Below are 16,354 nucleotides of genomic sequence, written 5' to 3'. Positions count from 1 at the left end.
AATTGAACATTGGTTCAAGATGGCAGTTCTTCGTTGCAGCCAACAAAAATACTTTGTATTCTTAATGAGATCCTCGTCTTAATTAAATATTTGATGTTGTAAGAACTGATTCTACTAACTTAGATAACATATCAACTTGTCTGTGCATTGCTGTGACATCAAAATTGAATTTGAAAGATGATACCGAGGTTTCGCATGTCGCTAATATGGAATTACTATGGAAGGAGGATGGATGAATTGCAAATAAATGCAAAACGGAGTGATGCTTTTACCAAATGTGGAAATTCTCCAACTTCAGCATCTGCCTCCCTCCGTGGACTAGTGGGGTTACACAAGGTGATCCATCTGCGGCAGCCTGTCTCTTCCATAATTCACACTGTTCAAAGAATGAAATGGATAAACCAGTGAGTGATGAAGCTGAATATTAAGCTTTCCGCTGGGTGGATATGCTTTTCAGATTTAAAAAGTGGATGCCGGGTTTGCTCTCAGATGTAATGAAGAGTTCGCACAATGAAGGATTTTAAAGGCAATGGTTAAAAATTTCATCATAGCTGAGAACCAGCAGAAGTAAACGTCAAGATACGGAAAAATTTGCCCTGTGTATACTTGAATTAAGAAATCGTCAGTTATTAAAATCTTATCATATCAAGCATTTTAAGAATAGTGCCCAGTGAGTTGTTAGACATTGCTTTACGTAAAATGAACATTGTCTTACTTTGTTTTGCTATAATTTGTGGTGTTCTTCTACAGCAAGCAATTATTCTGTTGAACTCGGAATCATTGCAGAGTTCCAACATTGTGGCGCTTTCAGCTTCACCGTTCTGGTTCACGCATTCCCGAATGTCACGGCAAATACCTCTCGGGTCTGCCTGCCGTTGGCACATCTCCCCAACACTCTGGCCTCTTACAAGGAAGGGAATCCCTTTGTGAATACAAGGAAAAATTCATTTATCACATGTAAAACATCAGTGTCTAAAGTAATCGCGAAACATTTAAGATTATTCTAAGCGAACATTTCTCTGTGCGTGTGAATAAGGTGTACATCATTTTAAGAAGACTTGATGGCTCTTGAGAGGCGCAACAACCAGACACTAAAACTCAACATTATAGACTGCAGATTTCTAAAACTAAGAGAAAAAAATGAACAACAGTTCTGGAGGAACTTCCAGTAGGTGTTATGTTTAAGGAAACCGAAACATAGCACCTCCATAGGTTGACCAGAGCTAAGTCTCTGTTCAGTAACTACTTTCTATGTAATTTTCCGTGGAGTTTGATTGTGGTTGAGTTAGGTTTCTTGGAATCTTCCGGTCTCAGTTAATGCTAGGTTAGATATATTAGGGCTTGTGCCTTGTATGATAAGGCGCCCTATGAGGTAATGTTAGACTAGCGATAATCTATACGCTAAGTCTGGTTTGGTATTGCACTTCATCTTCAATGGAGTGTGGGGTTTTGTAGATCACTTACGAAGTCGGTATTATCTTTACGACGATGTGTTAAACTCATGGTTCGGTGAGGTTCTTGTAGAAAACACGAAATATAAAAATAGATATATTCTTGAAGTTTTACATGGTGAAGATCAGGTATGATTGTACAAGTCTTCTAACTAACGATAGCTTGATCGCTTCTGCCAATGATGATGGCTAATCCTATTCCTCTACATGATAAAGCCTTAGAAAGAGACAGGTCTGCTAATGACGATAGCTAACTCTCTTCGCCTGTCTACCATCTCTGTTACAAGTTATGAAGGAACAGACAGTAGTTCGAACATATGAACATACATACAAATGACATAGTTTCATACGAACACACAATCAAATGAGACCACGCTAGAGATCACGTAGGCCCGTTTGAATAATAGGTCGGGGTAGTTGTCTCAAGCAGGGAGCTTGGACTGTTTCAAAACAAATGAATGACCACAGATGACGGCAATGTCAACTTAGCCTACATACTTATTGTATACGTCATCTTTAGCGTCTCTAGTCTGATCACATTCCTGCAACGCAATCTTTTATATATATGGACTAACATTCCATATTTTTATTATGTAAACACTTACATCAGCTCGGTCAGCTACCAAAAACCAACCACTGAATATTACTCAAACTTGACTTGCATTTGACTTATTTAGAGTGTGATACAGACACTATGTGAATATATATATATATAAGTAAATAAAAATTCATTGTGTACATGAATTGATTCAAGTAATAAAATATAAAACAATGATATTGGTAAATAATAGTGATCACGTGATATATAATGATACAGTTTTTCACTTCACTCATTAAGATACTTATGCTACAGAAAATACTAATGTACTCTGATAATTGCATAGAATGAAGATTAACATGACAAAAATCATATTTTAACTGATAAAAAATTTCATATATGAATTGATAAAATTATTAATGTTTATGCTGATTGATTCGTTGATTTTTATGCTAAATGTTATATATCTGATTCATTAATTCATATACTAACTGCAGATATTGGTAAGATAAAAGGTAACAGATTGATTATAGGCTACCTGATTTGTTTATACATATGCATATGGATTCATATAATTATGATTAATATATGTGCACTTTAAATAGATTCCTATTGCGTACACGCAAAGATATATTTAGATTCTTTGTTATTTTATGATCATTTATATAAGAGATTCTATGCGTACACGCAAAGATATATTTCGACTCTGTTATTTATGATAAATTATATATAGGACACATGATACTTTATATATATAGGATACATGACCGAGGTTATACTACTTCACTTTTAACTAGCTTTCGAACAACTTTTCGTCCATTACACAGTTCCAGACAACCACCTTTAGCCAAATGAAACGGCCTTTTTCAATGGTTAAAACAAGGGGAAAAATTTGCCTGGGCGGGTCCAACATTCTATATTGCGCTTCATACTTATTCTCTGCATCCTAAGCTACACGATTACGTTCGCGATGAATAGATCATCCCAGCACGAGTCCTTCGCCAGCAAAGTAGAGTTGAATATCCTTCGGGTCGTAATTGTCGGAAGTATGTCCCATTTGTAGTCGATTTCCACAGCACCGGAGATTAACGACGAGATACGGTGTCGGTCGAAGAAGTCCATGAAATTCCTTTTCACATTGTAGGCGTTGTTACTTGACTGTAGTCATCCGCAGCGGGGAAACGGAACGATTTTTTGAAGTTGCGATGTGAAACTCTCCGTACCGCAGGATAACTGTAACCAGGTTTCATTAATCAGCCTGCAAGTGAAATTATACTTGTTACAAGGGCAAAGTAAATTCAGACGACATCCAAATACAGGGGAGGGGAGAGAGCCATTTAGACCAGACTTAACCCACATGAATTCGCTGATATTTTGGAATTCAAAGAGTCCGCTGTACAAACTTTTTTATCCATGGCATAACAATGAGTGAACCTATCCATGTCTATGATGACTCGTAAAATATCCATAATTATAAAAAAATAAATAGATATCAATACGAATCTCAAAGAAAATTCGATACTACTGGGTAGTAAGTTACTAGACAAAGAAGTGGAAAATGGAGCTATTTGTAAGATTGCCAGGCAGCATAAGAGTCAAAGAGAATATTAATCATGATTCTATGTGCCCTAACAAAAGTTTCATATTCAATTTTCTCGTGCGCATCCTCTGAGGTAATTTTTCTAAAAAACTTTTATTTAATAGGTAGGAGGAGCAACGAAAAAAACCCACTATGTAAACTAATTTCTAAATAAACTTTGGGTTTTCCAAGAAAAATGTGACATTTTCCCATGAATGTTTTACTTGAATTGTAATAGGCTAATGTTGCAAGTAAATATTTCATAATATACATATCTTGATACTTCTAAATGTCTATGAGGTTCAGAAAAAAAAAATTAATTCATTTTGTTGTTATAGAAATTCTATTTGCTTATTTTGTTCATTAATTTTAAAATGATTGCAAGTCCTTAACTAATTGCATTACACACACGGATAAGAATATGTTATGTGGCCTGTCATGTGACCTATGAACCACATGTGAAGTTCATGAACTAAGCATTCCTTTCTCCAGTCAATCTGCTTTTGCAAGCAGATATTTGAGGTTAAAGGAATCACTGCTGATACGGCAATGATGACGTCGTCACTTGGCAGGAGATTGCTCTCAGCCAGCTAAGAGTTACGTTACTTGCTGTAAGAGATACGACTTTAGGATAAATTTTTTTTGTTTTTTTTTTTTTTTTAATACTCGACCCACATGAGAAGAATGTCTGAAAAAAAACAGTACCAAAAAATTGAACAATATATTAGTTTCATGTTGGAAAACTGCATAATTGTAATTGATTTTTAAATTAAATATTCCTTATTCAAACTATATGAAAAAGGTTTCCATACAAATTCTATATATATTATTAGCCCTGTATAAGATTCATATAGGATTATTTCATAGATAACATTTTCACTTCTAGACTTCCATGACTTTAAAATCCTTTTATTTTATTTTATTTATTTATTTATTTAGGTTTATTATTATTATTTTTTTTATTTTTTTTCATTGACTACGAATATAAATCACCGGGACAGACAATATGTCAGTAGATTTTGGATATGTGTTTGAACTTTTAGCTATTTGTCATTACTAAAGCGTTAAGTTAGAGTTCAAATCTTTACGCATATATATTTGGATATTTAATTATCTATGGTTTACGTTTTGCTTATTGATTTTATCGTGATTCCTTTTTTATTATAATTTGTAACCCTTCCGACTTCTTACGGAGTGTATTATATTGACTCCACTTGATCCATCCATATTTAGTTTTATATATTTATTTATTTATATATTTTTTTATATATATTTGATGAAATTAATGGTTGGCTTGAATATGTGGAAAAGTGTTCTAGCGGCGTACCGTATAAGGCTACTTGCGGCATCAATTCTATAGATACAAGATATAAATGATAAAGGTATTTAAAACCGCGAGAACCGCTATAATCCAGTTCGGATCCAACATCACGAGTTGTAACTCGTGAGACATTGACACTTCCTATTTAATTATCCGTTCTACCAAACCGATTGACTCTGGGTGATAAAATATATTATTGGTTTTCTTTTAATGGAAAGAATTCACACAAACGTGTTAAGTAGATTATTATTGATTTACACCACTCGAGTCACAGATTATTATGTGTTGAATTCCATATTTATTGATTTAGCACTCATAAATATTCGTAACGCACTCAATTGCGGTGTTTGTTTTTAGTGCTATTAATTCTATATAACGTGTCAAGGAAAACTATAACACTAAGAAGTGTTTATTCCCTCTGTCAGACTCGTAATTCTGTTAATAATTCTACGTATATTCTTTCAAGGATTGATTTGGCACAGGATAGGCCCTTAAACTGACAGGTGTCTTAGTGTGTCCCTTGTCTTCATGACACGTGTTACAATCAGTTATGTGCTTTTTATATCTGTAAGCATTGTAGGCCAGTAAAATAGTGGATTTGGCTTTCTGTGACATAGTAGGGAACCCTGGATGACGGAATGCAACCAGTTTATGACGATTGGTATGAAAGAGATTATACTAATACCTTGGTCGTTAGTCATCTGCTGTGTTCTTCAGGGTTTACCTCGTCACAGACCTACATATCATATTTAAACATTTGATTACATTATTCTGATACCCACATACTTTAAATATACTTTTGCTTTATGGGTTTCTGCTCGAAGTGTTTATTGGTTTGCTTAGCCGCTGACCCTGTTTCCGTTTCGAAGTGTTTATTGTTTGGTGTTTATTGTTTTGCTTATCGCTGTTGACACTTGCTTTGTTCAGTTTGTAACAGTTCTGCGCTCCGACCCAGATATTCAATGCTCGCGATCTCTTGGGTTAAGGAATTTTCTTGTTTAGATACGGTTTTTTAACAATAGGCACGGATGTTTCTATATCTTTTAGTCCAATTAATGGTTCTTTGCTGTATGGTGCGGGATTGCGGGATAATGCGTCAGCTATGATATTTGCTTTCCCAGGTAGATATCTTATCTTGGCTCCAATAAACTGAATGATCATTTGTCACCGAGTTCCTTTTGGACTGTGATAAAGCCTTTGAAAAACTCGGTAAAGGACTCATGTTCAGTAAGGACTTTATCAGGATAGCCATAGATTATGAACTTAAAATGTACTAGTGTTAAAGATACCTAGCCCTTCCTTGTTTCCTATTAACTGCATATTTACTTTCAGAGGCTTTAGTTTACGTGAATAAACGCTATAGGGAAGAACTGTTATCATATTACTGAAGTAGTATCCCTCTTACCCCTTGGTCTGAGGCGTCTGTTGCAATAAAAAAAAATTCCTTATTTAAATCAGGGATTTTAAGTTAGGTAAGCTGCATTATTCCGCTTTTAAGATATCGAACGCCTGTTGATGCTTTTTTAGACCATAATAAATCTTACGATCTTCTTCGTAAGATTTGTTAAAGGATCTGTTCATGATTGAAGAGTTACATATTTACATACGATTGTAATACCCCACTACAGCGCAAAAGTGCTGTATCCCCCCTTTACGTTAATAGGTACCGGAAAGTTATGAATAGCCGACACCTTACCATGGACTATTTTAAGACCTTGACTAGACACATAAAACCTAGATAAACATGTTCGGTTTTTAAAAACAAACTACATTTAGATACTTTACTCTGAGATTATTTGTCTTTGTCCCTGTAGCACTAGCTCTAGTTTATGTGAATGTACTTCTAAGGTATTTAGAAAAGATTATAAGACCAACCATATAAGCATGTAGGGTATCCCCTAAAAGTTTCCAAACACTATATTGTTAATTGGGGCGCAACGTAAGCCGGAGGCATACGTATAAAATTGATAATGTCCCTGAGTGTGCTGAAAACGGTGTATGAGGTACAATCACTTAGGTAATGGTATCTGGTAAAAGCTTTTAAGTAAGTCCAAGTGGTGAAAAAAAAAATTTTATTCTAACCTAACAGAGATAAGATGTCGTCGGTACACTCGCACTGGAAACTATCGGGAGTCGTTTCCATTGTTTAAGCGACAGAATCTACGCAGATACGCGAAATCCGATCTTTTATGGCATGACATTTGAGGGAAAAATTATATGGGCTTATTTGATTTCCTAATGACTCCTATTACTAACATTTTTCACCTTCGTCATTTATCTCTATTTTGAAAATTTCATTGAGAATCTATACGAAGGTACGTAAATAGCTTTATGTTTGTCCTTAGACCGTGTTTTGTGTTAAATTACATCCGTTTTTTTCCAGAGATCACGTCGCCAGTGGAGAAACTTCCTGGTATTCAGGTAGAAAATAAAAAAATTCTGCTGAATCGCCTCTGCTTGAATGACTTTACGGATATTACTTTAGATAGATTATCAGAGAGATTCATCTACGACTGGTTGGGCGGGATTAAAAATTAGCAACATAAAAGAAATGCGATATTTATATATATAGGTTTTGCGGATTACTAGATTAACATGTTGCTGCGAGTCAACGTGTCTAGGCTTTGTTCGCGGAAATCGTTATATTTCAGAGTGTCGGGAAGGATTAAAATTCAGTTCCCAGCAAAGTCATTTTACACGCACTAAGGACATTCGAGGGTGCATGCTTCTCGAGATTTTGCGTGCAAAGTGCGTCTGCGGTTGTGGGAGAATTCTGTTGGGTCATTTGAAACAATGTTACGATTTATGAGACAATGTATAGTTCCTTTATATAAGTTATTATTTGATTAACTGTCTCATTTTTGTTCAAACGGATTTTAATATGTTTGAAGGTTTATAGGATTTTCTTTTGATAAACACGCCTTATTTTGCAGGATGTAAGATAATATTTTGTATACCCCTAGATGAATCTTACAATACACTAGATACAGATCAATGTTTTTTTTATAACTATAGAGGTATTCTGTAAGCTCTCGCTTATCCGGACTTCTCATTAGGGAAGTTCGAACAATAGACGGTGAGTCCGTAAATACAGGATATTACGTCTACTAAAGAAATAAACAAGATATTCTAATTTTTACTGCGCGTACAGTCGGGCTTTATCCACCACTACTTATAATAACTTACGTATAAAAAAAAAAACGAAAACCTGCTCTGATTACTTTATACGGTCGTGTGTTTCATAGGAAAAAATCCTTTTTAATTCAAAAAGATATTGGCATGTATAAACCAACATCGCTTTCCCCACTCTGCTAGAGTCGCTTATTGTGTGGAATTTGCTATGCTTTGAACACTTCGGCAGTTTTTTGACTGACCTTGACCGCTTGACTAGGTGACACACCGCTGCCACCAATATTAGGGCTTGTTTGATTCTGAACGGGCTACTGTTTCTATTTCTTTTTGTAATAATTAGGATCCTTCTCTTTATTACCATCGGCAACGTATTGTGTGTTTTTAGCATTATGTTGCTGGTTACGTATAAAGCAATGAATGACGAACTATTAGGAACTGAGCGATTACTAATAAGACAAGTTATCACTACTGCATTCAATATTAACTGTTTGTACTTCATTCTTTGCTAAAATTTGAAATAGTGAGGGCTCCTGGTCAGCGCGTTTAGCCTAATGAAAGTTTTTTTTTTACAGACATGTTATTCCTTGCAATCCAGCCATATTTTTAAAGTTAAGTTGAGTCATTGAGGTTCGATATTTTATATAAACTCAAAAAACTCAAGGCTAAAACTGCGAGCGGGACTTTGCAAAGGAGCATTTATTGTCATGACCCGAAATAGTGTTACCTCTAATTTATATAGATTTGTACGGGTGTTCCACTTGTTTTTTTGTGTGTTTTCTAATCACTACGGTGCTTAACGACCCTATCCATGCATCTGTATAAATACAGACGTCCACAGCGTAAACGCATATTCACTGTTTAATATGATTTGTTACGTAAGGGATTAATAATCACCCAAAATGATAAAGTTAACATAGTATATGATTATGATATTTCAGTAGAACTTCTGGAAACAGACACTCAATGATAAAAAACTCGCAGTAGCGAAATCTCAATGATGTAGATAATTTCTGTAAAAAAACAAAAAAAGTAAGATTAAGAATGTCTCGTAACTTCAGCCACAGGAATAACGAAATTCGACCTGCAAGGAAACACTCAAAGTTACTCCAAATGAATAAAAAATTGTACTTAGCTTGCTTTTGTGGGAAGTCACGGTGTTCCGATAACGACACACCGCTTGGTCTCCTTCTCTATTTAGCGGATGACCTGTTTGGCTTCAGTTTCCCCCGTGCGCGTTGTTTCGATGATTCGAGCCCTTGAAAGATCCGATGCTGCAGACCGCGTTCGGTTTGTTTCTTGGAGTGCCGGCAACGCTCACTAACGATGTTTTCTTGAATGATTCTAATGAGAGACGAAGCTTGCGTTGTCGTATGAAAAAGGACACGTCGGTTTTGTTTCTTGAAGTTATTCACTAAACAATGATAATAAGTTGCTTGAAGAATCTGTTGCTTTCGTCGTCGTTGAAGAGTTCTTATTGTTTTCTGAAGTCGCTCACTAACGATGATACTAGGTTGCTTGAAGAATCTGCTGCTTCCGTCGTCATTGACTTCTTATGATACATGATTTATTATTCTGGTTTTTTCTTGTAGGACTTGTAGTAGTTCTTCTGGTACGCTGGCCACCAATATTAGGGCTTGTGCCTTGTATGATAAGGCGCCCTATGAGGTAATGTTAGACTAGCGATAATCTATACGCTAAGTCGGTTGGTATTGCACTTCCATCTTCAATGGAGTGTCTGGGGTTTTGTAGATCACTTACGAAGTCGGTATTATCTTTACGACGATGTGTTAAACTCATGGTTCGGTGAGGTTCTTGTAGAAAACACGAAATATAAAAATAGATATATTCTTGAAGTTTTACATGGTGAAGATCAGGTATGATTGTACAAGTCTTCTAATAACGATAGCTTGATCGCTTCTGCCAATGATGATGGCTAATCCTATTCCTCTACATGATAAAGCTTAGGTAAAGAGTACAGGTCTTCTAATGACGATAGCTAACTCTCTTCTGCCTGTCTACCATCTCTGTTACAAGTTATGAAGGAACAGACAGTAGTTCGAACATATGAACATACATACAAATGACATAGTTTCATACGAACACACAATCAAAATGAGACACGCTAGAGATCAGTAGGCCCGTTTTGAATAGCCGTCGAAAATGGGGTAGGTGGTAGTTGTCTCAAGCAGGGAGCTTGGACTGTTTCAAAACAAATGAATGACCACAGATGACAGCATGTCAACTTAGCCTACATACTTATTGTATACGTCATCTTTAGCGTCTCTAGTCTGATCACATTCCTGCAAGCAATCTTTTATATATATGGACTAACATTCCATATTTTTATTATGTAAACACTTACAGATATTGTCTGTACGATATTAACTCAACAAAAAACTAGCTGACATAATGAAAATATACAACATATAGTATTTGTATTGAAAAGGAATGTAGGACAGTGTCCCTGATGCTAATCATAGTCAAGCAGAGCAGTGAAATTTAGCTGAAAGTGAATGAACAGGTCAACGTCAGTTCAAGTGACCGCAAGTTGACTTTATTTTTCCATGCACAGTTCGTATCAACATTATATATTAATCAAGTAAACAAAGACTATTTCTGATTCACGAATACCCAATGCTTTTGGGGAAGATGGAATATGACTGTTTTAAAGACAAACTTTGAATATCACTGGAAGTGGAAAATTCAGCTTCTTCATTACAAATATCGAGAAGCCAACATTTAATTTCTCAGCATGAGGACCAAGTGCTTCATTTAATTTCAGGTAATTTCTGTTTTACTGGTTTTACCCTGTAGATGGTAACCTCTTATTCTTATTTAAATATTAGGGGGGGGGGGGGGGGGGGGTGCAGAATTTAGGAAATTTTCACTATCACAAAAATAAGAAAAGTTGTGTCCATATGTTGACAAGTTAAAGAACAGTGTTCTAAGTTTTCTTGCAGACATTAACATAATCCTTGGCTTGTTCCATAAGATTTACGTTAAAAAATTACAGTATCCCTCTCGCAGATATTTTGATCGTTAGACAATCAAAAAAATATACATTTCATATTCAGAAAACCTAATAACTTATTATATCTATATTTCCAAAGACCAAACATTATCGTCAGACGTGGGAAATAAATAGGTCAGTGTATTTCCGAAAAACTTCTACTTACATAAAAAATTCAGCAGAGCTGCGCGACAGCGATATGACTTCATCTGCAAAGAATAAAAGGAACACTCATATGGCATTGGACAGACCATTCAAATGTTTATATACCTATCGACTTGCAGGTTCTAGTCATTGATGGTGCAGGTTCGACTGTAAAAATGTTAGAACATAAGTTAGTTTCATAGTTTCAAAGCTGGACCGTTTCATGGTGACAGATGTGTTCTCAGGTAGGCAACACAGAATTCTTTGTAAAATTTTGAATCAAAAGTCTTTGATTTTCTAGATTAGTACAAATTCTCTTGACTTAGAGCGCTGTCAACTAGAGGAGTAAAAGTATTTCACAAAGGTTACAAATAAAAAAAAGTTCCATTTCATAGATATTATTTACAGGTGCCTTCACATTTACGGAGTTCAGGAATTCATTTGAATCATGAATGGTTAGAAACTAAATAATAAACAAAATCAGAGCACAGTCATTAGTTTTACCACGGTGAGTCAAACATATGATTTGAGAAAGAAGACGATGCCAGCCAGATAACTGGACCCCTTGCAGTAAATGACAGGAAATTGAAGTCGTGGAATTATTAAAGATGATTTAGAGATATTTCGCGATGCAGCAGTAAATTTACAATTTATTTAACAGCAGTGACACCCAGTTATCAATGGAACAGGCATCTCGGAAGAAAAATGATAAATAAGTAGGGAAATGCCGAAGAAATGAATTGGCTTGTCACATACAATGAGGTACTCTCATTCATTTCTCAGTCAAAACCCTGCTATACCGTGGCTTCTCGGTGGCCCATGGCCATCCATACACCTGCACTATATTTCTCAAAGTCAACCTCCGTTTACAAGAGAGCAAATTTGTGTACCCAATCCTTGGAACCTTCCCTTGTCCACAGCCTCCTGGACAGCAATGTTTGAAGAAAGAAGGTTTTTGTTTGAGCAGGCGCTTTTTCCTTATAAGAATGAAAACCATTTTCCCAAACTTGTTGCGGCCCACTGCAGAAAACAAACACACACACACAAAACTAAATAGCAAGTTACAATTAACTGAACGTCATAGAGTGTTGCTGTTTGTAATGCAGGGTTCAGACATGTTCAAAGTCCCCTCCATTCAGACCTTACAGACCTTGGAGCTCGTTCGGGTTTCCCCAGGTCCCTCAGAGAATTGCTAATGCATCTTCCGGTACATTTTGCATCTTCCAAACTTGGATGGTCTGGGATGCAGCTTAAATATTTATCGAGCTTACTCTTAAACACATCTACGCTCACTCTTGATAAGTTCTTCATATGAGCTGGTAACGCCTTGAATAGACGCTGCATTATCGATGCTGGTACGTAGTGGATTAATGTCCTGTGTGCTTTCCTTAGTTTTCCTGGTATAGTTTTGAGCACTGTTAATCTACCTCTGCTTGCTCTTTCTGATATTTTTAGCCCTATGATGTTTTCGGTAATTCCTTCTATCTGTTTCCATGCCCGTATTATCATGTAGCGTTCTCTTCTCCTTTCGAGACTATAATGTTAAAATTTGTAGTCTTTCCCAGTAGTCTAGGTCCTTAACTTTTTCTATTCTAGCTGTAAAGGACCTTTGTACATTCTCTATTTGTCCAATATCCTTTTGCTAGTGTGAGCACCATATCATATTGCAATATTCAAGAGGACTACGTACATACGTTTTATAAAGCATAATCATGTGTTTGGCTTTTCTTGTTTTGAAATGCCGGAACAACATTCCCATTTTTACTTTACATTTTGCCAATAGTATTGCTATTTTGGGGGGGGGGGGGATCTTGCATAACAGATCCTATTCAACATCACACCAAGGTCTTTAAGTGCTTCCTTGTTTGTGATTGTCTCATAATTAGGTCCTTTATGTACATATAGCATTCCTTGTTTATCAACATAATTTATTGATTCAAATTTATCAGAGTTAAATACCATCCTATTTACCTCTCCCCATTCATATATTTTGTTTAGATCTCTTTGTAGCGAGTTCCTATCTTCGTCACAAGTAATTTCTCTACTTATTCTTGTATCATCGGCAAAACTTCTCACTACCGAGTCCTTAACATTACTGTCTATGTCTGCAATCATAATAACAAACAGCAATGCAGCCAACACCGTACCTTGTGGCACACCGGATTACCTTAGCTTCATCCGATTTCTCATCGTTTGCAATTACTACCTGTTTTCTGTTTCGCAAAAATTCTTTTATCCAACTTCCTACTTTGTCCACAGTATTATGGTTTTCTTTTTTCTTCGCTAATATATTATGGTCTACTTTGTCAAAAACTTTCGCAAAGTCTGGGTAAACCGCATCTGTGCCTTCTTCGTTTATCGTATTTTTATATGTGTTCTCATGGTGGACTAACAGCTGGGTTTGTGTACTTTTTCCGGATACAACACCATGTTGTCCTACATTAAACAAATTATTTTTCATCAAGCGTTTCATTATATTTTTCTTCATTACGCTTTCATACACTTTCATAACATGTGACGTTACGTTAGAGTCACAGGCCTATAATTACTTACCTCTAGTCTTGATCCGCTTTTGAAAATAGGGGTAATGTAAGCTAATTTATGTTCATTATAAATCTTGCCTGTATCTACACTTAGTCTTAATAATATTGCGAGCGGCTTTGCGATAGAATGACCTACTTTCATTACTAAAATGGCAGGGACGCATGAAGTTATATCCGGTTCGGACTACTTTGTTTACTAGGTGGAATCACAGCGTCTTTATTTAATAGACACCTCATTATAATATATATATATATATATATATATATATATATATATATATATATATATATATATATATATATAAATATATATATATATGCATATATATATGTATTATATATATATATCACACACACACACACATATATATTTATATATATATATATATATATATATTATATATGAGGTGTCTATTAGATAACGACGCTGTGATTCCACCTAGTAAACAAAGTAGTCAGAACCAGATATAACTTCATGCGTCCCTTCCATTTTAGTAAAGAAAGTAGGTCATTCTATCTCAAAGCCGCTCGCAATATTATTAAGACAAGTGTAGATACATGCAAGATTTATGATGAACATAAATTAGCTTATATTACATTATTTGTTACACCATTATTGTAAGACTGCTATTCAGAAGAAATAAATATCTTCGACACTTCCATAATCTGAGAATACCGTGTTACCGGGAAAGTGTTCGTGTGTGTGTGTGTGTGTGTGTGAAAGTTATTCTAGCAGATTATACTATACGTTTGCTGTCTACAAGTGAAGTCTTTTGTTATTTTTGGCCTAAGCAGTAAAGGTTATTTCAAAAAGGACTACTAGACATCCTAACAATAGTCTTCGTCAGATATTTCCCCCAGTATTTTTATATTCGTTATCCATTTCCCACTCGCCTTTTATTGAAACCTTGTCTCCATATTCTGAATCGTGATCAGCCACCTGAGACACAGAGAAACAGCCCCTGGGCTATGAAGCCATTAGTCCTGCTCCCACACAAATGGTTCGCACTGCATGGGTCCATATAAGTACTCGTCCAACCCGGGATTATTCATAGCCTAAAGGAAACGTTACCAATAACACCAGGCCCCAACTCCTCTACTGTTCCTGCGTTGCTAATCATAAATTAATTTCTTACTGGAGCAGGTGTGACAGACGACGTATAGGCGGTAGATGCCGGAATCCTGTTGACGAAAATGACCCGGTTGTTGATTTCTGGTTGAGATTTGTGTACCGGAACGCTGGAATACTACCTTGGGAATAGAGCCTGGGATTACCCTGTATCCCTCTGACAGATTCCAATTCATTGTTTGATTGATGATAGCGGTCAAAAGTCAGGAGAAAGTGGAAATCGTATTAGGAGCCAGTACTAAAGGAATATTCCAAAATCCGCCATTGTCAATGAAAGAAATAACTGAGACCGTCAGGTCTTGGGATAATCCTGTGGCCATATTTTCATGTTGATTTTCCAACAGATGACCCGAGGGCGCCGACCTGACCTTTTATACCACGCTACAGCGTTGCCATGTCGTACAGGGTTGTAAATGTGTGAATCAGTTTCGCCGTAGGCTACAGCGCAATTATGCTAAGGTCACACATTCACGTATCAACGCACGCATGAACGGAAATTGGTAGTTGGCAACAGCTTACGTCAGTAAACCGTAAATGTAACGTAAAACTAACGTAAAATCGTAGACGTACGGTGACGTGTCGTCCGGGTGTTAAGCTCCGCCCACTAGGGCGCCGTAGCCCGCTCCAGTTTTGAACTGTTCAAAACAAGTCGTGGGTGGTCACGCCAAATGTCACCTGACGTAGCTCCAGGCATTGCACGTGGGACCCACGGTGACTGCTGCGGGGTACGCGCTAGGGTCACCTGCATTGTTCGCCGTCGTTGTTTTCTTTCCGCCGCGAAGCACGCGGGCCTCCTAATGCTGGGGTCACACATTCACGTATCACGACGGCGTATGCCCAAGTATGTGGGTCGTGGGCATCATCGCGGTGAAATGACCTTGAATAGCTGGTAAACAGGACACGGGCTAACGGAAGTAAAGCCAGCACTGTAAATTGCGCCGCAAATGTACGCGCAAAGAAAGCAAGGTCGGACGTCTACCTAAAACTAATGCCGATAATGTAATGTTCTTTGTACGTCAACTTCACGTCAAGACCACGCCCACCGTTGTGGTGCCGTAGGGTACAAAAGGGCGGGCCTGTGAACAGAGCTTGCCGTTCCGTAAACAATCATTGTAACAGCTCGTTTCTTCGTTGTTTTCCTACAAATTTATCTATTTTAGTTTTATGGTAACTTTTTGATAGTAGCCATCTGTAATATATATAATATGTAATTAATGTAAGCATCACAAAATAAATGAACATAGGAGTACTATATAAGACTAGCACTAGAATTTTCTTGCTTCGATTTTACCATTCAGACATACACTTAGACATATAAAACTGTTGACTATGGGCGATTTATATTTAAGCGATATAGAATAACATCTAATAACTTATCAAACATTCTTGGAAATAAATATGAATTCTACCTATTCAAGATAATATTTTTTAGATGTATACCTATAAGAATTCCTCTCAGATATTTACATTATTTGTTACACCATTATTGTAAGACTGCTATTCAGAA

Source organism: Macrobrachium nipponense, chromosome 46 (assembly GCF_015104395.2).
Source record: "Macrobrachium nipponense isolate FS-2020 chromosome 46, ASM1510439v2, whole genome shotgun sequence".
NCBI classification, from domain to species: domain Eukaryota; kingdom Metazoa; phylum Arthropoda; class Malacostraca; order Decapoda; family Palaemonidae; genus Macrobrachium; species Macrobrachium nipponense.
The sequence above is the reverse complement of the archived record's forward strand: the minus strand, read 5'-3'. Positions refer to the sequence as shown.